This window comes from Lissotriton helveticus, chromosome 11 (assembly GCF_964261635.1).
Source record: "Lissotriton helveticus chromosome 11, aLisHel1.1, whole genome shotgun sequence".
NCBI lineage: Eukaryota > Metazoa > Chordata > Amphibia > Caudata > Salamandridae > Lissotriton > Lissotriton helveticus.
In genome coordinates, this window is record NC_136072.1 from 164,890,864 (window position 1) to 164,916,333 (window position 25,470).

The 25,470-nt window shown below is 42.0% G+C and overlaps 5 pseudogenes; all 5 read right to left on the reverse strand.

The window, feature by feature from the left end:
- Positions 1-4,002: 4,002 nt before the first annotated feature.
- Positions 4,003-4,060, reverse strand: LOC144793248 (U7 small nuclear RNA; annotated as a pseudogene).
- Positions 4,061-6,445: 2,385 nt separating this feature from the next.
- LOC144793246 (U7 small nuclear RNA) lies at positions 6,446-6,503 on the reverse strand (annotated as a pseudogene).
- A 4,034-nt stretch (positions 6,504-10,537) lies between these two features.
- LOC144793220 (U7 small nuclear RNA) lies at positions 10,538-10,595 on the reverse strand (annotated as a pseudogene).
- A 2,385-nt stretch (positions 10,596-12,980) lies between these two features.
- On the reverse strand, positions 12,981-13,038 carry LOC144793227 (U7 small nuclear RNA; annotated as a pseudogene).
- Positions 13,039-22,504: 9,466 nt separating this feature from the next.
- LOC144793245 (U7 small nuclear RNA) lies at positions 22,505-22,562 on the reverse strand (annotated as a pseudogene).
- Between the last annotated feature and the right edge of the window lie 2,908 nt (positions 22,563-25,470).

Here is a 25,470-nt window from a genome sequence, read left to right on the forward strand (position 1 = left end):
TTAAAGACTTTGCGCCGCTTGCGCCGCCTTTGCTAGAAAAGACTCCACAGCAAGAGTATAGGTCTAAGTTACGATCTAGTAAGTCAGACGAAGTTTAATTGTTTAAGTCCACTAGGTGGTGAATCGGTTAGACTAGATTTCTGACATGTATAAGATCGCATACGATAATAGTAAGAAGAGCAAAATGAGAGAGAAATACTGTAAGCTATTACATAGTAGATGTATAGTTTCTATGATTATTCTATTTTTATCTGTGCATCGTTATTATTTGTGTCAGTTTGATACTACATGTTTTCTTTCCTCCTCATGCCTCACATATGCACTCATCCCTTAACAACACCGTAGAGCATACATTCAGTGACCTGCCACCTCATGAACTGTCATATCGACTTACCCTGCGTAACAATACTTTCATTCGAATGTTACACCGTTCTCATCAGACCAGCAATGCGACTAATTGCTGGGTATGTGGCCAACTGCCACCTTATCAAAAGACGAAGGGAGTTCTGCCCTTCTTTCCTTTACCGTTCTCCCACAATGGTTCGTGCGGAGCATGGTTTGCCTTAATGACCTCACTAGACAGAAAGTCCATAGTATACCAAGATGAATGGATATATGGAAACCTGAATAAAGTAATGAATGAAGCATGTTTTCCAGACAAAGACGGATTTCCCCAAAGGAAGGGAACAGATCTAGAAAATGAAGAGTACGAGCAAGGAAATGCATCTGTTAGTTTTGTAATGCTGAACGCTCAGCCCGTGCAAAATATAGGTCCACCATTTATTTCAGTCCTACCGGTAAAAGGTGATTTATGTGTTAGAAAGAAAGGTTCAGTACATATGGGACACAGCGAGTGTAAAGCTGTAGTAGAGTTTAATGATAAAGGACAGTCTTCTTTCAAGACGTCACGCCATACCTATTTCATTTGCGGTCAAACAGCCTATGTACATCTGCCCCCAGACTGGGGTGGGACATGTTATATAGCGTTCCTGCTGCCACCCGTCTTTCTGGCCCCATCCCATTACCATCGAGATTCACGACTAGAGCATGTTAGACAAAGGAGAGAGACCGATGCCTCAGAGATCGATCAGACTGAAACAGCTTGGGAGCAATATACAGATTTCAACAAAGGATTCTTTTTCTTCATAGGTCCCGTCCAAAACAGTAAACTAATACGCAAGTTAACAAGAACTCTGGAAGCAGTAGTGAATGTGACTGCCTCTGCTCTGGCGAACTTGACCCAGGAGCAGTCTGCCATGAGACTTGTTGTTATTCAGAACCGCCTTGTTCTGCGACTGCCTGTGTTCCACATCCACGTGTACAAAGGATCAAAGATGAACAAATGATGCTGTATGATCAACTATACGGTCTCATGAATATAGATGTGTCCTGAAGGGTAACGTAGGGGACAAGGAGGGAATGAGGAAAATGAAATTTTACATGACCAATATGTCCCCTGCGTGTACCCTATGTTTAATGTATGTGCATGTCATACATGCATTTTCCCTTAAGTGGCCTGAATCACAAGGCCTCTGCATTTACGTCCTGCATTAGGATGCCAGTCATCAAGTCTCCCATGTAAGAAATATTAAGTTAGCATTTAAGGCCCATGTATTTGCATTGTGCACTTTTAAATAAATCACGACAAACCCATTTTGTGGTTCAGCCTGAGCCTGTTTCAGAATTAAGGTTTTCATGGCTCAGACATTCTGAGAGCTACAGTTACGTATCCCTGACCTCGCATATTTCTGGCTCAGCTGAAAGAAGCCCAGCGAGGGGTGCCAAGACAGTGTTTTGCAGAATAGTTATCTGCTTGTTCTACAGAATCACATTCCTGCCCAGTGAAGAAGGTAAACAGAACCCGTCTGCAAAGATAGGGCCTAGCCTTTCTGTCTCCGTTTAAGTAAATTACAGAACTTGCATCCGTAGAAAGCCCACAGCCCCATGCAATGAACGAAGAAATATATGCCCTCTCTGGCTCTTAGTGATGAGCGACCTTTGCTTCAGATAAAACATCCCCGGACTCAAGATATCAGATAATACCAGACGTGCTGGTCGCCCTGACACTGAAGGCCTCTCTACTAGACTGAATGTCAGCTCCCCCCAGTTACACGTCAGTTGCATGTCATGATCAAGTTGCACGCACAAGTAGGGCAAAGTTCCAGCCTGCCATGCAACCCCCCTCCATGTATCCACCCACCTATGACTCACCTATGACTCATCAAGTGTACACCCTCATGCACGCCCACATGCTCTTATCTTCTTTTCTCTCTTGCTCTCCTCCTATGTACAAGATTGCACGTATAAATATGTAATCAGAAAATAATGTTTAGAAGACCCTTCCTGAACCTTAGAGGTGATGGAACAGATTCTCCCTTAACTCGAGTTATTGGAATAAAGCCATTTGACTCGGATACCACGGACTCTGCCTCTCATTTACTGCATGATGCATTGTTTATGTATAGAAATTATGACAGGGTAATATTTTATTTACCACAGAACAACAAAAATAGACTTTTATTAACAGATAAAACTAGGTCCTCGGTTTAGAGGAACTTGAAGGAGAAACTGATGCATAAATGTCTAATAACCTATGCTATGCACTTTTTTGGTTAAGAATCTGCACTCAGTTAAGAAAGGTATCTCTTTTCCAGTCCACGTGCTCCCATTTTCTTCAGTCTCTGCCTTTTTGTAAAATGTACACCCTGTGAATCAGTTAACTACTTGTATCTTTAGGTTCCTTTGTGCTAATAGGGCACTTGTTTCTTTATTTCTGAGGTGAATTGCTTGAATCTCACTGGTAAAAGTAGTTGAAAAAATTTTCATTTTTCTTTTTTGAGTTTCTGTAAAAATATACAATTATGAATCCAAGAGATTTGCAGGTAAAAAAGAAAAAGATTACATAAGGAAACACAGCTACATCTATTGAAAGAATGCATAAGAACACTCAAAAACAATAATTTCATATTTATAGCTAATGCATATCAATAACTCTCAAAAGAGTAACAAAAACATAATCATGAATTACAAATGAAATGGAGTACTACATTAAGAAAAACCTGCCTTTCAAAATAAAAAAAGACCTGTGGTAACTAACTTATTCAACCGCAACCATGTGATCCAATTCTAGGGATCTTACATCATTGTGATGGTGGCAATACATAGATGCTGCAATCTGTAACTGGGCGTGAAGAACAATTGTAGAAGAGTGACTAATCAAAAAAATATTATTTAATACCTTCATGTCAACAGATTTTCGGAAGATCTTACAGTGGTTGCAGAATTCAATATCCTATTTTATAGACAGAGGGCACGCCTTTCGAAAACTACTTTGAAGAGCAAGCAAGTAGATATTACAGGTAAGTAATATTCGATGGCCTCTCTTCCAGTGAAATGTGCTCCTATACACATTATTATTTCATAGGAGGACCAAGAAGGCTAACATAGTGATTCCTGAGAACTATGAGAGCTCTGGATTAATACTTGCTATTGGTCAAGGCAAACAGTTTCCAAATGGAGAGCCCACCTAGATTATGTTAGAACAAAACCTAAAAAGAGGAAAGGGCAATAATCCAACTCTGCCACTTTCCTTTGGAAGGAGACATGCCTCTCTAGCATTCCATGTGTTCACATTTACGCCAGTCTCTGTCTTTATCTAGACTTTACTCCTTCTGTATCATTTAATAAACCCATCTCTCTAGTTCCCTCAGAGAAAGTCTTTCTTTTGTTCAGTTCACTTCTTATCATAGTTGGATGACTCTTGCCCCTAATAACAGTTGCATACATGTTTTTTTAAATTCATAATTTAGCTATTTATAAATAACTAAATTGCAAAACAGGAGATCCATGAAGTGGGAAAGAATAACTTACATACAGAACATTAGCAAGATGCACACAAACATAACATACTATAGTAAAACAAGAAAAAACATTTTAAAACATATAAACTGCAAACATTTGGGACCAAAAATAACACAAACAAATCTATTTTTAACAAATATAATGGGTTTCTCAGCTAAGAGAAACCTCCTTGACAAATAGTTAAAGGGCGAAAATATCTAATAAAAAAGCTGACAAGCTTGTAACCCTAACCAAAGTATTTCCTATGATTGTGACGGTGGCTCTACACTGATACTGATGGGATCTGAAGAAATATTATAGAATTCTGAGCATCTGAGAAAAGCATTAGATTTGCTGTATTCAAGCCCATCAGAGTATAGAAGATCATGATGATGTACAAGACTTGCATATGCTAATTTATAGATAGAGGCCACACCTCACAGCTAGACTATGTAGAAGAGGATGTACAATGTTATTGCTGGCAAGGAAGATGGAATATCCTATCTTCTAGCACTTTCTAGCAGTGGTTGCTCTGGCTCACCTTATTGTTTCATATTAGTAAAAGAATTTTGAAAAAATCAATCCTTGAAAACAGTGAGAGCTATGTTATGGAACGGGCAATTGGGCATTTAATGTCACAGTACCTAATAATGATGTCAAGAGAGTACAACCAAGCAAAAATTGTAGGAAGAAATGGTAATAAACTGTTCTGTACCACTTTTGTTAAGGATCCTGCAATCTCTTCAAAAACGAATCTATCTCCCTTTTCCTGTGGCCCTATGCACTTCAGTCTCTGCCTTGTACTCAAATATATTTGTTCTGTAACAGTCACTCTTTGTCATGTGCTCCCTTTGTGTGAATATGTTACTTGCTTTTGTCCCTTGTAACCTTAATTTCTTGCTTCTGACTGCCCTTGTTATTTGGAAAACCTTTGACTTATTTTGTTTGGTTCTCTAGAATAGCTAACTCACAAAAGAAGAATTATATTTTATGATTAAAGACATGTATATATACAACTACACCACTAGTGAAAAAACGTTACAACCAGACTAAAGAAAAAGAAATAGTTTAAAACAAATGCAGATTGAACGTTTTGGATATTTGAACAACAAAAATAGACTTTTATTAACAGATCAAACTAGGTCCTCGGTTTAGAGGAACTTGAAGGAGAAACTGATGCATAAATGTCTAATAACCTATGCTATGCACTTTTTTGGGTAAGAATCTGCACTCAGTTAAGAAAGGTATCTCTTTTCCAGTCCACGTGCTCCCATTTTCTTCAGTCTCTGCCTTTTTGTCAACTTTACACCCTGTGAATCAGTTAACTACTTGTATCTTTAGGTTCCTTTGTGCTAATAGGGCACTTGCTTCTTTATTTCTGAGGTGAATTGCTTGAATCTCACTGGTAAAAGTAGTTGAAAAAATTTTCATTTTTCTTTTTTGAGTTTCTGTAAAAATATACAATTATGAATCCAAGAGATTTGCAGGTAAAAAAAGAAAAAGATTACATAAGGAAACACAGCTACATCTATTGAAAGAATGCATAAGAACACTCAAAAACAATAATTTCATATTTATAGCTAATGCATATCAATAACTCTCAAAAGAGTAACAAAAACATAATCATGAATTACAAATGAAATGGAGTACTACATTAAGAGAAACCTGCCTTTCAAAATAAAAAAAGACCTGTGGTAACTAACTTATTCAACCGCAACCATGTGATCCAATTCTAGGGATCTTACATCATTGTGATGGTGGCAATACATAGATGCTGCAATCTGTAACTGGGCGTGAAGAACAATTGTAGAACAGTGACTAATCAAAAAAATATTATTTAATACCTTCATGTCAACAGATTTTCGGAAGTTCTTACAGTGGTTGCAGAATTCAATATCCTATTTTATAGAAAGAGGGCATGCCTTTCGTAAACTACTTTGAAGAGCAAGCAATTATATATTACAGGTATGTAATATTGGATGGCCTCTCTTCCAGTTTAATGTGCTCCTATACACATTATTATTTCATAGGAGGACCAAGAAGGTGAACATAACGATTCCTAAGAACTATGAGAGCTCTGGATTAAAACTTGCTATTGGTCAAGACAATCAGTTTCCCAATGGAGAGCCCACCTAGATTAAGTTAGAACAAAACTCAAAAAGAGGAAAGGGCAATAATCAATCTCTGCCACTTTCCTTTGGAAGGAGACATGCCTCTCTAGCATTCCCTGTGTTCACATTTACGCCAGTCTCTGTCTTTATCTAGACTTTAGTCCTTCTGTATCATTTAATAAACCCATCTCTCTAGTTCCCTCCGAGAAAATCTTTCTTTTGTTCAGTTCACTTCTTATCATAGTTGGATGGCTCTTGCCCCTAATAACAGTTGCATACATTTTTTTTAATTCATATTTTAGCTATTTATCAATAACTAAATTGCTAAACAGGAGATCCATGAAGTGAGAAAGAATAACTTATATCAGAATAATAGCAAGGTGTACACAAACATAACATACAATAGTTAAACAAGAAAACACATTTTAAAATATATAAATTGCAAACATTTGGGACAAAGAACAACACAAATAACTCTATTTTTAACAAATATAATGGGTTTCTCAGCTAAGAAAAACCTACTTGACAAATAGTTAAAGAGCGAAAGTATCTAACAAAAAAGCTGACAAGCTTGTAACCCTAACCAAAGTATTTCCTATCATTGTGATGGTGGCTCTACACTGATACTGATGGGACTGAAGAAATAATCTAGAATTCTGCGCATCTGAGAAAAGCATTAGATTTGCCGCATTCAGGCCCATCAGAGTGTAGAAGATCATGATGATGTACAAGACTTGCATATGCTAATTTATAGATAGAGGCCACACCTCACAGCTAGACTATGTAGAAGAGGATGTACAATGTTATTGCTGGCAAGGAAGATGGAATATCCTCTCTTCTAGCACTTTCTAGCAGTGGTTGCACCGGCTCACCTTATTATTTCATATTAATAAAAGAATTTTGAAAAAATCAATCCTTCAAAACAATGAGAGCTATGTTATGGATCGGGTAATTGGGCATTTAATGTCACAGTACCTAATAATGATGTCAAGAGAGTACAACCAAGCAAAAATTGTAGGAAGAAATGGTAATAAACCGTTCTGTACCACTTTTGTTAAGAAGGATCCTGCAATCTCTTCAAAAACGTATCTAGCTCCAATTTCCTGTGGCCCTATGCACTTCAGTCTCTGCCTTGTACTCAAATATATTTGTTCTGTAACAGTCACTCTGTGTCATGTGCTCCCTTTGTGTGAATATGTTACTTGCTTTCGTCCCTTGTAACCTTAATTTCTTGCTTCTGACTGCCCTTGTTATTTGGAATACCTTTCACTTATTTTGTTTGGTTCTCTAGAATTAGCTAACTCACAAAAGAAGTATTATATTTTATGATTAAAGACGTGGGGGCATATTATCAAGCCTGGGCGATAAAATTATCGCCGCTTTATCGGCCGAAAACGGCAGATAAAGCGGCGATAATGGGCTTGATAATATGCTCTATGGAATTCCAATCAAAGCCCATGTTAGATGTCTTCACATCTAACATGGGCTTCGATTGGAATTACATAGAGCATATTATCAAGCCCATTATCGCCGCTTTATTGTCTGTTTTCGGGCGATAATTTTATCGCCCAGGCTTGATAATATGCCCCGTGTGTATATACAATTATACCACTAGTGAAAAAAAGTTACAACCAGACTAAAGAAAAAGAAATAATTTAAAACAAATGCAGATTGAACGTTTTGGATATTTGAACAACAAACATAGACTTTTATTAACAGATCAAAATAGGTCCTCGGTTTAGAGGAACCTGAAGGACAAACTGATGCATAAATGTCTAATAAACTATGCTATGCACTTGTTTGGGTAAGGCCCTGCACTCAGTTAAGAAAGGTATCTCTGTTCCAGTCCACGTGTTCTCATTTTCTTCAGTCTCTGCCTTTTTCTCAACTTCATACCATGCAATTCAGTTAACCACTTGTATCTTTAAGTTCATTTGTGGTAATAGGGCACTTGTTTCTTTATTTCTGAGGTGAGTTGCTTGAATCTCACTGGTAAAATTAGTTGAAAAAATTTCCATTTTTCTTTTTTGAGTTTCTGTAAAAATATACAATTATGAATCCAAGAGATTCACAAGTAAAAAAGAAAAAGATTACATAAGGAAACACAGCTACATCTATTGAAAGAATGCATAAGAACACTCAAAAAACATGAATTCCATATTTATAGCTAATGCAAATCAATAACTCTCAAAAGAGTAACAAAAACATAATCATGAATTACAAATGAAATAGAGTACTACAATAAGAGAAACCTGTCTTTCAAAATAAAAAAAAGACCTGCGGTAACTAAGTAATTCAACGGCAACCATGTGATCCAATTCTAGGGATCTTTCATCATTGTGATGGTGGCAATACATTGATGCTGCAATCTGTAACTGGGTACCTTTTGTACCGCTTTTGCCACCATAAGTGTGGGAGGGTATGCTCAGACGTGAGTCCCTTGCTCACTTTGCCACTGGATTCAAGCAAGCCGGGCTGAAGATGGCTGTAATGCCAGAAACCGGTCCTCGAAGCTTGTTTCCGGTCCAGGGAAGGCATGGCTTGGCAGTTCGGGCTGGACTGTTCCCATGAGGCACAGGGTCAGACTGATTTGCATATAGCCATGTCTGAACTGGGGTGGCAGAGAGGGCTGAAGAACGGTGATGGATCAAACCCAGATCTTTTGACTGGGTGTGAGTGTTTGATTGGTTCAGATGCTCCGTCCATCACCACCCCCTTTTGTACCGCTTTTGCCACCATAAGTGTGGCAGGGTATGCTCAGACGTGAGTCCCTTGCTCACTTTGCCACTGGATTTAAGCAAGCCCGGCTGAAGACAGCTGTAATCCCAGAAACCGGTTCTGGGAAGCTTGTTTCCGGTCCAGGGAAGGCATGGCTTGGCAGTTCGGGCTTGACTGTTCCGGCTTGACTGTTCCCATGAGGCACAGGATCAGACTGATTTGCATATAGCCATGTCTGAACTGGGGTGACAGCGTGGGCTAAAGAACGGTGATGAATCAAACCCAGATCTTTTGACTGGGTGTGAGTGTTTGATTGGTTCAGATGCTCCGTCCATCACCACCCCCTTTTGTTCCGCTTTGGCCACCATAAGTGTAGCAGGGTATGCTCAGACGTGAGTCCCTTGCTCACTTTGCCACTGGATTCAAGCAAGCCGGGCTGAAGACGGCTGTAATGCCAGAAACCGGTCCTCGGAAGCTTGTTTCCGGTCCAGTGAAGGCATGGCTTGGCAGTTCGGGCTGGACTGTTCCCATGAGGCACAGGGTCAGACTGATTTGCATATAGCCATGTCTGAACTGGGGTGGCAGAGTGGGCTAAAGAACGGTGATGGATCAAACCCAGATCTTTTGACTGGGTGTGAGTGTTTGATTGGTTCAGATGCTCCGTCCATCACCACCCCCTTTTGTACCGCAATCTGTAACTGGGCGTGAAGAACAATTGTAGAACAGTGACTAATCCCAAAAATATTATTTAATTGCTTCATGTCAACAGATTTCAGGAAGATCTCACAGAGGTTTCAGAATTCAATATGCTATTTTATAGACACGGGGCACGCCTTTCGAAAACTACTTTGAAGAGCAAGCAATTAGATATTACAGGTAAGTAATTTTGGAGGGCCTCTCTTCCAGTAAAATGTGCTCCTATACACATTATTATTTCATAGGAGGACCAAGAAGGTGAACATAGTGATTCCTAAGAACTATGAGAGCTCTGGATTAAAACTTGCTATTGGTCAAGATAAACAGTTTCCCAATGGAGAGCCCACCTAGATTATGTTAGAACAAAACCCAAAAAGAGGAAAGGGCAATAATCCAACTCTGCCACTTTCCTTTGGAAGGAGACATGCCTCTCTAGCATTCCCTGTGTTCACATTTACGCAAGTCTCTGTCTTTATCTAGACTTTAGTCTTTCTGTATCATTTAATAAACCCATCTCTCTAGTTCCCTCCGAGAAAATCTTTCTTTTGTTCAGTTCACTTTTTATCCTAGTTGGATGGCTCTTGCCCCTAACAACAGTTGCATACATTTTTTTAAATTCTTATTTTAGCTATTTATAAATAACTAAATTGCAAAACAGGAGATCCATGAAGTGAGAAAGAATAACTTACATACAGAATGTAAATGTAAATGTAAATGTACATGAATTTATATAGCTCAAATCACCAAGCGGTTTCTAAGCGCTTGCTTAGGGAACCCGTCCTGGTATTCCCCTGTGAGATAACCCCGGCAGGGTATCCGCAAGGTGAAAGCCAGGCATCCCGCCGCAAGGGGCCGTTGTGGAGATTAAGCAAGCTATTGCCCAGAGTCGCAGAGTGTGAACCCGTGAATCGAGTAGGCACCGGAGCGAGAATTGTCAAGTCCATGCACATTTTAGGACTCAAGACCCCACCGAGCCGGGAATTGAACCCTGGTCCCGGGCTGATCTCTGCTTCCAGGTCTGCCTCCTCTAACCAGTGAGCCACACTTCTAATAGCAAGATGCACACAAACATAACATACTATAGTAAAACAAGAAAACCCATTTTAAAACATATAAACTGCAAACATTTGGGACAAAAAACATCACAAACAAATCTATTTTTAACAAATATAATGGGTTTCTCAGCTAAGAGAAACCTCCTTGACAAATAGTTAAAGAGCGAAAATATCTAACAAAAAAGCTGACAAGCTTGTAACCCTAACCAAAGTATTTCCTATCATTGTGACGGTGGCTCTACACTGATACTGATGGGATCTGAAGAAATATTATAGAATTCTGAGCATCTGAGAAAAGCATTAGATTTGCTGCATTCAAGCCCATCAGAGTATAGAAGATCATGATGATGTACAAGACTTGCATATGCTAATTTATCGATAGAGGCCACACCTCACAGCTAGACTATGTAGAAGAGGATGTACAATGTTATTGCTGGCAAGGAAGATGGAATATCCTATCTTCTAGCACTTTCTAGCAGTGGTTGCACTGGCTCACCCTATTGTTTCATATTAGTAAAATAATTTTGAAAAAATCAATCCTTGAAAACAGTTAGAGCTATGTTATGGATCGGGCAATTGGGCATTTAATGTTACAGTACCTAATAATGATGTCAAGAGAGTACAACCAAGCAAAAAGTGTAGGAAGAAATGGTGATAAACTGTTCTGTACCACTTTTGTTAAGAAGGATCCTGCAATCTCTTCAAAAACGAATCTATCTCCATTTTCCTGTGGTCCTATGCACTTCAGTCTCTGCCTTGTACTCAAATATATTTGTTCTGTGACAGTCACTCTGTGTCATGTGCTCCCTTTGTGTGAATATGTTACTTGCTTTCGTCCCTTGTAACCTTAATTTCTTGCTTCTGACTGCCCTTGTTATTTGGAAAACCTTTCACTTATTTTGTTTGGTTCTCTAGTATTAGCCAACTCACAAAAGAAGAATTATATTTTATGATTAAAGACGTGTATATATACAATTATACCACTAGTGAAAAACATTACAACCAGACTATAGAAAAAGAAATAGTTTAAAACAATTGCAGATTGAACGTTTTGGATATTTGAACAACAAAAATAGACTTTTATTAACAGATCAAACTAGGTCCTCGGTTTAGAGGAACCTGAAGGACAAACTGATGTATAAATGTCTAATAACCTATGCTATGCACTTTTTTGGGTAAGAATCTGCAACTCAGTTAAGAAAGGTATCTCTTTTCCAGTCCACGTGCTCCCATTTTCTTCAGTCTCTGCGTTTTTGTCAACTTTACACCCTGTGATTCAGTTAACTACTTGTATCTTTAGGTTCCTTTGTGCTAATAGGGCATTTGTTTCTTTATTTCTGAGGTGAATTGCTTGAATCTCACTGGTAAAAGTAGTTGAAATTTTTTTCATTTTTCTTTTTTGAATTTCTGTAAAAATATACAATTATGAATCCAAGAGATTCGCACATAAAAAAAAGATTACATAAGGAAACACAGCTACATCTATTGAAAGAATGCATAAGAACACTCAAAAAACAATAATTTCATATTTATAGCTAATGCATATCAATAACTCTCAAAATAGTAACAAAAACATAATCATGAATTACAAATGAAATGGAGTACTACATTAAGAGAAACCTGCCTTTCAAAATAAAAAAAGACCTGTGGTAACTAACTAATTCAACCACAACCATGTGATCCAATTCTAGGGATCTCTCATCAGTGTGATGGTGGCAATTCATAGATGCTGCAATCTGTAACTGGGCGTGAAGAACAATTGTAGAACAGTGACTAATCAAAAAAATATTATTTAATACCTTCATGTCAATAGATTTTCGGAAGATCTTACAGTGGTTGCAGAATTCAATATCCTATTTTATAGACAGAGGGCACGCCTTTCGAAAACTACTTTGAAGAGCAAGCAAGTAGATATTACAGGTAAGTAATATTGGATGGCCTCTCTTCCAGTGAAATGTGCTCCTATACACATTATTATTTCATAGGAGGACCAAGAAGGCGAACATAGTGATTCCTGAGAACTATGAGAGCTCTGGAATAAAACTTGCTATTGGTCAAGACAATTAGTTTCCCAATGGAGAGCCCACCCAGATTATGTTAGAACAAAACCCAAAAAGAGGAAAGGGCAATAATCCAACTCTGCCACTTTCCTTTGGAAGGAGACATGCCTCTCTAGCATTCCCTGTGTTCACATTTACGCCAGTCTCTGTCTTTATCTAAACTTTACTCCTTCTGTATCATTTAATAAACCCATCTCTCTAGTTCCATCCGAGAAAATCTTTCTTTGTTCAGTTCACTTCTTATCATAGTTGGATGACTCTTGCCCCTAATAACAGTTGCATACATTTTTTTAAATTCATATTTTAACTATTTATAAACAACAATATACCTAAACAGGAGATCAATGGAGTGAGAAAGAATAACTTACACACAGAATAATAGCAAGATGTACACAAACATAACATAGTATAGTAAAACAAGAAAACACATTTTAAAATATATAAACTGCAAACATTTGGGACAAAGAACAACACAAATAAATCTATTTTTAACAAATATAATGGGTTTCTCAGCTAAGAGAAACCTACTTGACAAATAGTTAAAGAGCGAAATTATCTAACAAAAAGGCTGACAAGCTTGTAAGCCTAACCAATGTATTTCCTATCATTGTGACGGTGGCTTTACACTGATACTGATGGGATCCGAAGAAATAATATAGAATTCTGAGCATCTGAGAAAAGCATTAGATTTGCCGCATTCAGGCCCATCAGAGTATAGAAGATCATGATGATGTACAAGACTTGCATATGCTAATTTATAGATAGAGGCCACACCTCACAGCTAGACTATGTAGAAGAGGATGTACAATGTTATTGCTGGCAAGGAAGATGGAATATCCTCTCTTGTAGCACTTTCTAGCAGCGGTTTCACTGGCTCACCTTATTATTTCATATTAGTAAAAGAATTTTGAAAAAATCAATCCTTCAAAACAATGAGAGCTATGTTATGGATCAGGTAATTGGGCATTTAATGTCACAGTTCCTAATTATGATGTCAAGAGAGTACAACCAAGCAAAAATTATAGGAACGAATTGTGATAAACTGTTCTGTACCACTTTTGTTAAGAAGGATCCTGCAATCTCTTCAAAAACGTATCTAGCTCCAATTTCCTGTGTCCCTATGCACTTCAGTCTCTGCCTTGTACTCAAATGTATTTGTTCTGTAACAGTCACTCTGTGTCATGTGCTCCCTTTGTGTGAAGATGTTACTTGCTTTTGGGGCGTGGCTAGCAAGCCATCATGGCGGGCGGAGGCTGCTAGAGCTCCGGTGCCGTCGGGGGAAAAATAATCCTGAACGCCGTAACGGAGGGCCGTCCTGCGACACTAAAGGTGGGATTCTGTCACTGGAGTCCCCCGCTCGACTCGACGGAGGTTTGGAGGTTCCGGGAGCCACGACTGCCTGGCAATCCTCGATGGAGCATCTGCGGCCTGGTCCCGCGCTGGGAGCCGGGGCCTCGAGTGCGGACTGTGCCCGGGGAAATGGAGCGCTGCCTGCCGCGGTGACGGGGGATTGTCCTGAAGTGATCGGCTGGTGCGCCGCCTGCATACTAACGGATCCCGGAGGGTGAGAGCTAAGACCAACCCCTCCCCCCTGATACCCCTGGTGTGAGGTTTAAGGGGTCTGGAAGCGAACGCTCAGAGGAGAGGGCTGGCGCACGGACGGAGGCCCAGCCTGCTGGAACCCCGAAGCCACACTGCATTGATGTCCATGACTGGAGCCCAGTCAGGCTACCACTGAGATACCGCGGGGAGCGCTGTGCTGGCCCCGACTGCTTTCCCTCCCTTCCCTCCTATCCCCCCCTCCCCGCTGCCATTGCTTACACTGGAGAATCGCGAAGGCGGGTTATTGCCGGAGCTGACGTCCTAGGTCGGGGCCGGAGCTGCGGGGAGAGCCACTGGAACTACCCTGCGTGAGGTGGGGGTAGTGGAGGGAGGGAAACTGCCGGCCTCGAACTGCACTACGCCGGAGGAGTAAGGGCCGGGACGATCGACCCCACACCCAGCGGAGATGTGGGAACGGCCCCATGGACGTATAAGGACGCGGAGGAAGCGGCTATTGCAGCCCTAGGCGAGGAGTATCAGATCGCCCACTCTGAGTCTCAGGAGACGGCAAAAATTGGTGCCCACCCCACGAACTAGTCCCTGGCGCCCCTTGAAGTGGAAGACGGTGAGAGTGACCTGCGACCTCCCAAGCAACAGTGACCTACCTAGAACCCTGTCGATAGACCGCCTACCTGTCAAAGCCTAGACAGGCCGCAGGACTGAGTCGGGAGACCGAGTGGGGAAAGGCACGAGAGGTGATAGATACCTGCCCTGCGACATAGCCCTAGCCATTAGGTGGGTCTCTGGACGACAACCATGGTGCGGAAAAGGTGCAAAGGCCATAGATGGCAAGGAAGGAGCATCTATGGGGCCTACTCCGGACGCGAGCCAGGGAGGTTCCATACCTCTGACACTGAACTCTACCCTCTCAGAAGAACAGCAGGGGGACAAACTGGATCTAATACTCAAGGAAATCAGAGACTCTAGGGCCGCGATGGAGACACAAATTGGCACCCTTACCACTAATCTCTCACTACGCAAAGCCGACCATGACACACTGGCGGACAAAGTCAAAGACCAAGGGATGACACTGACGGACCTTACCCCGACGGTGGCGGAACACGCCGAAACTATCCAACAAATCTAACACCAGGTGAAAACTCTTATGGACCGTGTGGAGGATGCGGAAGGCCGTAATCGACGCAACAACATACGCGTCATTGGTCTTCCGGAACGCAGTGAGGGGCCCCACGCGACGGAATTCATGGAGCAGTGGTTCCGAGATAACGTAGCTGCGGAGGGACTTTCACCGTACTTCTGTGTGGAGCGGGCACACAGGATCCCCACTGGCCAACCGAGACCGGGATGGCCACCGCGGCCACTGATTGTGAAGATTCTTAACTACCGAGATAGGGACACCCTGCTTAGACAGGCCCGGATGAAATCCATCATAGAATACGAGAACAAACGTATCTCGCTATACCCGGATTATACCAACCTGGTGCAAAAACAGAGGTCCTCCTACTATGAGGTGAAAAAGAGACTCCAAAGAGCCAAACTCCGCTATGCCCTGTTATTTCCTGCACGCCTAAAGGTGATCCACGATAATAAAACTCACTTTTTTTAAAGCCCCACGGACGTGGAAGAATGGCTAGAAGTCATGGATATTGAGGAGAACCAGGCCCCAACCCAAGGTTCGACGGCCAGTGGATCCAAGGACGGATCGGTTCGTGCGGAGGACAGATCGGATGCACGCAGCGCAGAACCGAAACGGCGCAAACCTACTGCCCACCAACAGAAACAAGGACAGGAAGATGCTATAGCACTGCTGGGCTCCTTCAGGGAGGAACGTGAAATGATAAATACGGACACTGAAGGCAGCACTGTACATTCGGACTCGGAAAACAGTGTGGTGTTATTCCCGACTGTCACACCTAGAGCGGCGGATGACATTTTGGACGAAGCCTAAGAGTGACTTCTCATGCGGATGGGACGTGGAACTCCAGGTCACCTTGGTATCCTTTTTCTTTTAATGTAACCTGATTGCACAGCCAAACCATGCTGGGAGAGGGGGATCCACAGACGGGGCACATGACTGTCTCTGTATAGTGATATGTCGACCCCTGAGATAACCGAGGTGAGCTTTCTATGTATTGTCTCTGACATAAGGACCTCACGCACCCCACACTCCTGTGCCACACAGGGATGTAGCATTGTATAAGTAGGACATATGCCCCTCCTCCCACAACGCGGCTACCAGTAATAGACGATTGTATGCTACCTCCCCCGGTGGCGCTGTTGAGCCGGCGGCGCAAATAAGTATGGCTCTTTGGACACGGCCCACGCTTAGCCAACCCCCAGAAGCGTATGCAATACAGATTGTTTGGTTATGTTTTACAGTTTTTTGTTCGGCACAGCAGGGTTTCGGGGTTTGCCTTCAGAGTTTGTGGTTGGGAAGGGGAGGGAATTGTCTCCTGGCTCACACTGAAGATGTACACACTGCAATGTAAAATACTGCTCACTGTACCACCTGAATCTGGATATGGCTGAAGAGAAAGGGAAATATAGGCTGGTTACCTGGAATGTGCGAGGATTAGGGTCGGTACAGAAGAGACATAGAGTGCATGCCTTTTTAATTCGCCAAAGAGCACACATAGTATTCCTACAGGAGTCCCATATGACACGGTCCGAGGCACACACGCTACGGAAAAAATGGAGGGGGACCGTCTTATCCACTACGTACTCTGCTTTCTCCAGGGGGGCCATGATACTCCTTTTGTGGAACTGGAGAGGAGGGTGGATGACCAAGGCCATACATACTGGTAAAGGGCACACTAGACGGCATACTGGTGGTCCTGGGTAGCATCTACGCCCCGAACTTTGATCAGGATGGATTCCTCACAACCGTCGGCCGGGCCTTGGCAGACTGGATAGACATTCCCTGGGTCCTGGGGGGTGATTGGAACATGATACTAGATGTAGACCTGGACAGACCACACCTTCCCCTCCAGGTGACAGGGGTGCGCAAACTGTCTGACTCATTTAGGACATGGCTTCAGGGATGGGGACTATCCGATGTGTGGCGCTCGCTACACCCAACACACAAGGAATACTCTTACTACTCCCCATTGCATAACCTACATACCCGACTAGATAGATTCATCTGCACCACTTCCTTACTGACAAAGTGCACGTCCTCAGAGTATCTTGCCAAAACCTTCTCGGATCATAGGCCGCAAACGCTAGACCTACACTGGGGTAGGATACCCTCACCAGTCCCCCACCTGGAGACTCAACCCCTCCCTACTTGAAGACGGGCCGTTCCGCACACACCTGGCAGACACATTAACCAATTATTTCAGGGAAAACTGGGGCTCCACGTCCTCGAATCTGGTGGTGTGGGATGCCATGAAGGCTGTGATACGGGGAGCTGTGATAGGTAAACTGGTGGGAGCCAGACAAGAAATTCATGGAAAACTATGTGAAGTGGAGAATCGCCTGAAAGAGCTAGAGAATGCAGTGGGACTTGACCCAGAGCACAAAGGCAAATTGCAATTGTGTAACATCGAACATGCAGAAATCCTAGAAACCTTACGGGTTATTGATTATGGGGACTATCTGAGGCGACAGCAGGCGGAGGTGGATAGACCCGGAGCACTGCTAGCTCGCCTGGTCCGAGTTACCCCTGAGATCCCAGTAATTACGAGCATCCGGGATGAAACAGGCAGACAAGTCGACACACAACTAGAAATTAGCACTGTGTTCAAGACCCATCTAGAGGGACTCTATGCTCCTCCTCCTGCAGATACTAGGGAGGACATGATAGATTTCCTAGGAGACTTGACAATTCCAACCCTGACCCAAGAGATTCAGACGGCTCTAGCCAAGCCCATAACGCAACAGGAAATAAAAGTAGCTATCCACACGCTTAACCGGGGTAAGACTTCGGGTATGGATGGATTGCCTGGGGAATTTTACCAAACCTATTCCGAAACTCTGGCACCTGTCTTGGAAAACATTTACAAAACTGCTTATGAAGTCGGCCATCTACCAGTCACGGCTATGCAGGCCTTGGTAATATCCATTCCAAAACCCGGTAGAGACACCCTTGACGTAAGCAACTACAGACCCCTCTCCATGCTCTCCTCGGAATATAAAATCCTTAGCAAAGCTATCGCCTTACGAATACAAGCCCATCTCCCTGGCCTGATCCACACTGATCAATGTGGCTTCCTCCCAGAGAGAAGCACTTCTCAGAATATGCGGTGTCTGCACGCCGTCATGTCGACCACCCCACAAGACCTGCCGTACGCTGGCTGCATAGCCCTAGATCTCCGACAGGCGTTTGACTCCCTGGTATGGGACTTTATGTTTAAAGTTCTGAGCCGATTTGGCTTCCCGGATGCCCTGATACAATGGATTCGTTTACTCTACACGAATCCAACGGCTAGAGCGCGCACAGGCAGGTACACCTCGGACAGTTATGACAGCCATAGGGGCACCCGACAGGGATGCCCGCTGTCGCCACTGTTGATCGTACTCACATTAGAACCTCTGGCGATCGCACTCCGAAATTGAGCAGCAGAGAAGGGCATACCAGTTGGGGACATCCAAAACTTGCTCTCCATATACGCCGATGATATACTGGTGTTCCTCCGTAATCTGCAGGATGATCATTCGCAACTAGCGGCCATTTTTGAACAATTTGAGAAAATATCTGGCCTGGCCATAAACCCAAGAAAATCCCTGGGCTTCTTTTTCCGAGACGGACAGTGGCCTACCCATATACAGTTTGGGACCTATGAGATCCAGGTAGCACCAACCACGTTCAAATACCTTGGCATCAACGTATATCGGAGCTCAGAGGACCAGATTGAGGGTAACGTACGGAGGGCAGTCAATGGCCTTCGGGGTAGCGTGAGCTTTTGGTCCTCCCTGCCCCTCTCTGTAATGGGTCGGGTGGCGATCTCAAAGATGGTCCTACTCCCCCGGATACTGTATTACTTCGTAAACTTACCAGTACTACTCCCACAACAAATTTTTACCGCACTAAACACGCTATTAATCAGTCTCATATGGGGGTCAGGAAGACGGCGAATAAGCCTCAAGAAACTACAACTGAATACCAGACAGGGAGGCCTGGGGGTACCGGACCTACGAAGCTATTACTACGCAAGCCAACTGCAGTGGCTAACATGCTGGGTAGCGGGTAGGAACTTACACGAGATTGCTTTCACAACAGACAAACTGGCACGCGGAGACCTTCACTCCCTTCTACTGCCCGCTGCTAAGATCCCCAGAGACTGCCACCCCCGACTACACGTAGGTTTGAAATGTTGGCATAAAGCGCTGTCATACACGGCTGGGACCATTCCCTACGCAGACAACATCCCCCTTCCAGGACTCCCAACACCACAGGGAAACCTGACACAACGCAGATTACATCCCTGGTAGTCGGCCGGGGTGGACAGAGTGGGAGACCTGTTTGGGGACGACACCCTACTAGATCATGCCTCATTCGCGCAATACACAGGTGCCCCACAACGACTGTATCTCCTACACGCCTCGATGACCCACTATGTACAACGCACCTGGGCTCCACAACGCACAAAGCCAGACCAGCACAAACTGGTTCATTTCCTCCATTATATGGGGACGGGTGGACACCTAGTAAAGTGGCTCAATGTGGGCATCAGGGAACATGCAGTTTTGCCCCTCACCGCACTCAGGGAGACCTGGGTTACGGATACAGGGGAGGCCATAACGGACGGGGAATGGAAGATCATCCTGGGTCACCATAGGAGGGTGTCCAGGAATGCTAAATTCAAATTTATACAAGCCATGGTACTACATAGGGCATATCTCACCCCCCACATGCTCCACAGGATGTTCCCTGCCACCCCCACAACTGCCCTAGGTGTCAGGAGGATGAAGCACACATCCTCCACATGTTGTGGACTTGCCCGAGAATACGGAACTACTGGGGGTCGATTAGAAACATACTACACACCATAACAGCCCTGCAGATTCCTGAGGGGGCACTGCCCTGCTTGCTAGGACACAGGAAAAGGACTAAGTCCTGTAAGGCACAGGTGAAATTTTTAGATTTAGCCCTCTTGCTGGCACTTAGACTTCTCACTATGAGATGGAAATCGCCCAGATCCCCGAATGTAGTATTATGGCGATCGGACCTGCTGAAATGGGGCAAAGCGGAATCCGCAGAGCTGCGTAGGGAAGAAGGGAAGGGCCTACATAAATATCCTAATGCGCAAGAATGGGAACGAATGCTGATAGAGTTGGAAGAAGTAGACCTAGACATAACGCAGTGACATGCCATCTGATCGTATGCCAGGTATATGGAGTGCCTGCACATTCGGATACTTAGACCAGGCGCATGGGTTAACCAGGCCTGCCGAATGAAATACTCTCTGGAAAGAATAAAAGCTCATATATCCAGATTACAAAGTGTGAACGTAGAAATAGCCGGGAGACGGGGTGGGGGTGGGAGGGGGTTGAGGAACAGTTTATATATAGGCGACAATGCAATTTGAATGCTAATGATAAATGTTGCAATGGAACTTTATCTGAGAAAATGTAAGATGCAATGAAAAATTGGATATGACGGTTAATATGCCAAAGTTATGTTAGAGAAAAAGGAAAAGACTGATGCAATGTAAAATGAACAAATGTACCATGCAATATCTGACACAGTCATGAATAAAAAGTTACAAAAAAAAAAGAAAAAATGTTACTTGCTTTTGTCCCTTGCAACCTTAATTTCTTGCTTCTGACTGCCCTTGTTATTTGGAAAACCTTTCACTTATTTTGTTTGTTTCTCTAGAATTAGCTAACTCACAAAAGAAGAATTATATTTTATGAGTAAAGACGTGTATATATACAATTATACCACTAGTGAAAAAACGTTACAACCAGACTAAAGAAAAAGAAATAGTTTAAAACAAATGCAGATTGAACGTTTTGGATATTTGAACAACAAAAATAGTCTTTTATTAACCGATCAAACTAGGTCCTCAGTTTAGAGGAACCTGAAGGACAAACTGATGCATAAATGTCTAATAACCTATGCTATGCACTTTTTTGGGTAAGAATCTGCATTCAGTTAAGAAAGGTATCTCTTTTCCAGTCCACATGCTCCCATTTTCTTTCCTTTTTGTCAACTTTACACCCTGTGATTCAGTTAACTACTTGTATCTTTAGGTTCCTTTGTGCTAATAGGGCACTTGTTTCTTTATTTCTGAGGTGAATTGCTTGAATCTCACTGGTAAAAGTAGTTGAAAAAATGTTCATTTTTCTTTTTTGAGTTTCTGTAAAAATATACAATTATGAATCCAAGAGAATCGTAAGTAAAAAAGAAAAAGATTACATAAGGAAACACAGCTACATCTATTGAAAGAATACATAAGAACACTCAAAAAACAATAATTTCATATTTATAGCTAATGCATATCAATAACTCTCAAAAGAGTAACAAAAACATAATCATGAATTACACATGAAATGGAGTACTACATTAAGAGAAACCTGCCTTTCACAATAAAAAAAGACCTGTGGTAACTAACTAATTTAACCGCAACCATGTGATCCAATTCTAGGGATCTCTCATCATTGTGATGGTGGCAATACATAGATGCTGCAATCTGTAACTGGGCGTGAAGAACAATTGTAGAACAGTGACTAATCCAAAAAACATTATTTAATTGCTTCATGTCAACAGATTTTCGGAAGATCTTACAGTGGTTGCAGAATTCAATATCCTATTTTATAGACAGAGGGCACGCCTTTCGAAAACTACTTTGAAGAGCAAGCAAGTAGATATTACAGGTAAGTAATATTGGATGGCCTCTCTTCCAGTGAAATGTGCTCCTATACACATTATTATTTCATAGGAGGACCAAGAAGGCGAACATAGTGATTCCTGAGAACTATGAGAGCTCTGGAATAAAACTTGCTATTGGTCAAGACAATTAGTTTCCCAATGGAGAGCCCACCCAGATTATGTTAGAACAAAACCCAAAAAGAGGAAAGGGCAATAATCCAACTCTGCCACTTTCCTTTGGAAGGAGACATGCCTCTCTAGCATTCCCTGTGTTCACATTTACGCCAGTCTCTGTCTTTATCTAAACTTTACTCCTTCTGTATCATTTAATAAACCCATCTCTCTAGTTCCATCCGAGAAAATCTTTCTTTGTTCAGTTCACTTCTTATCATAGTTGGATGACTCTTGCCCCTAATAACAATTGCATACATTTTTTTAAATTCATAATTTAGCTATTTATAAATAACTAAATTGCAAAACAGGAGATCCATGAAGTGAGAAAGAATAACTTACATACAGAATAATAGCAAGATGTACACAAACATAACATACTATAGTAAAACAAGAAAACACATTTTAAAACATATAAACTGCAAACATTTGGGACAAAAAACAACACAAACAAATCTATTATTAACAAATATAACGGGTTTCTCAGCCAAGAGAAACCTACTTGACAAATAGTTAAAGAGCGAAAGTATCTAACAAAAAAGCTGACATGCTTGTAACCCTAACCAAAGTATTTCCTAACATTGTGACGGTGGCTCTACACTGATACTAATGGGATCTGAAGAAATAATATAGAATTCTGAGCATCTGAAAAAAGCATTAGATTTGCTGCATTCAGGCCCATCAGAGAATAGAAGATCATGATGATGTACAAGACTTGCATATGCTAATTTATAGATAGAGGCCACACCTCACAGCTAAACTATGTAGAATAGGATGTAAAATGTTATTGCTGGCTAGTAAGATGGAATATCCTCTCTTCTAGCACTTTCTAGCAAGTAGTTGCACTTGCTCACCTTATTGTTTCATATTAGTAAAAGAATTTTGAAAAAATCAATCCTTGAAAACAGTGAGAGCTATGTTATGGATCGGGCAATTGGGCATTCAATGTTACAGTACCTAATAATGATGTCAAGAGCGTACAACCAAGCAAAAATGTTAGGAAGAAATTGTAATAAACTGTTCTGTACTATCTCCAATTTCCTGTGGCCCTATGCACTTCAGTCTCTGCCTTGTACTCATTCATTCAAATAACTTTATTCGATTCAACAAGGGAATCACAAAAGTATACACAAATTCGAACCTCACTTAATTATACAAAAATACATGATTGATTAAAAATCCATAATTCATTTTACAGTTTAAAATTATATGAAGTTCAAAACAGTCAAGGCACATCTATAAAACTTTTCATAAAGTGCATTACAGTCTTAAGTCCACACCATATTCTTAGCTAAACAGTTGTCAGTTTTATGGGGATTCATATTTGTTTCTAATGTCAAGAGACACTCGGATAAAGCTCAGCACAGCACTACAAGTCTCTGGAGTTGACAAGGACAAAAGGTACTCATAGCCTTCTTTGTAGTAACGAGATCCAAGGCTTGATAAACCTGTTTCTTGCATCCTTGTACAATGCACAAAAAAGAATAAGATGCAAAGTGCTTTGTGAGACCCTATTATTACAAGGGCAAGGGGGTAGCCTCTCACACCACCCCCCTTGTTTTGGGAAAGCAAACAGATAATGTAAAGAATTTAATCGAAACCTTGTCAAGAGAAAACGCCATTGAGTGTGGGCGATATGTGACAAGTAAAACTGCTGGTACAGCTCGTCCTTCCTATATACTGCGTTCTCACCATTTCTCAGAGTGCCTCGGCTGGAATAATAAGCATTTTGGATAATTAATTTATAATCCTTGCCAGCCATATCTGGACTTTTGAACATTTGCCCTAACCCAATTATATTAAAAGTGTCCCTGACATATCGAAGCCACGGAATATTCATGGAATGATCAAGTTTAAGGCAGTCATACAAGATTTCCTTCGTTAATTTTAACTCTTCTGACTGCCAAACTTTAGACCATAACAACAAAGGCGACAAATGAATAATGTCGCTCACAAAAACAATGCCCACCTCCCCATGACAGAAGTTATTAGAGGTACCTGGTGGGACACATAACAACCGTTTAAAAAATGTGTTTTCCATGACTTGTATTTTATCTTATTTCTGGGTCCCCCATACACCTGCCCCGTATTTGGCGGCAGAGAGACATTTAGCTTTATATAAAGTTATTAATTCTCTAATCGGTTTTTGCCCCAATTTGCTAGCAAAACGAAACAGAGCCTCGACCGATTGTGTAACTTTTTGTACCCTGAGTGATATTAAGGGGTCCCAGGTTAACTTTTTATTAAAAAGATTACCAAGATAATTAAAATTGTCAACTTTTGCAATAATTGAGTCCCTTACCATGTACCTACGAGATTTTACACCTTTTGGGCCGCAAGTCATAGCAAACGATTTAGCAAAATTAACCTTGAGGTCTAAACTACCCATGAAGGCCTCAAAGGCAGCTAAGGTAATCTGCATACCATTGGAAGTAAGGGTCATTAAGACCGTGTCGTCTGCGTAGGACAACATCGGTATCCTTTTACCATTTGCTTGGGGGAAGTCGGCTCTGCTATCAAGCAGAAAACTTTCTAAACCGTTGGTGTACAGCAGGAATAAGAATGGAGCCAAAATACAACCCTGGCGAACACCTTCGGTGGATGGAATTAGATTTGTCTTCTCACCTCCTGGACCATATCTAGTTTTCACTGAGGTGGCAGCGTGGAGTCTACGAAGCTGGGTCACTAATGTTTCTTCAAACCCCATGTTTTCCATCATTTGCCACAACGTACCCCTATATACAGTGTCAAATGCACTGGACAAGTCCATGAAGGCCAAGTGAATACAACTATGCTTGGCCCCCATGTACTTGCCCATAATGAATGCCAGATTGAGACACTGCTCAGTGGTTCCCTTACCCCTCCTAAACCCGTACTGTGAGTCCACTATGGTACCTGCGGATTCTGCCCGAACTTCAAGGCGTGCCAATATCACTCTACCCATTAGTTTACACGAGGCATCTAGTAAGGATATCGGCCGGTAGCAGCAAGGGTCACCCTTATCACCCTTTTTAAAAATCGGTACTACTACCGCCTCGTGCCACGAAATTGGGATACGCCCCACCACAATTGCTCTAAAAACGTTTAATAGCAATGGTGCCCAGACCTCCGGGTTATGTTTGAAGAGATCTAAAGGTACTGAATCCCGCCCGGGAGCCTTTAATGGAATGCCCATCCTCAAGGCAACCTCTATCTCCGACAAGGTAATAGAGAGGCTAAGTTCTTTAGCTGACTCCAGATTAAAGTCTCCAACCCCATCATCAGTAGCCAGCAACACCTCGTTTGGGTTAAAAATGTTCCCATAGTGTAACACCCAGGTCTCCTCCGGAATGTGCACTAATATATTGCCCTTGTCCCCATTCTTTAAAAAAGGTTGATTTATTATTTCCCAAAAGAGTCTACTGTCCCTCAATTCTGCCGCTTTTCCAAGATCTTCCCAG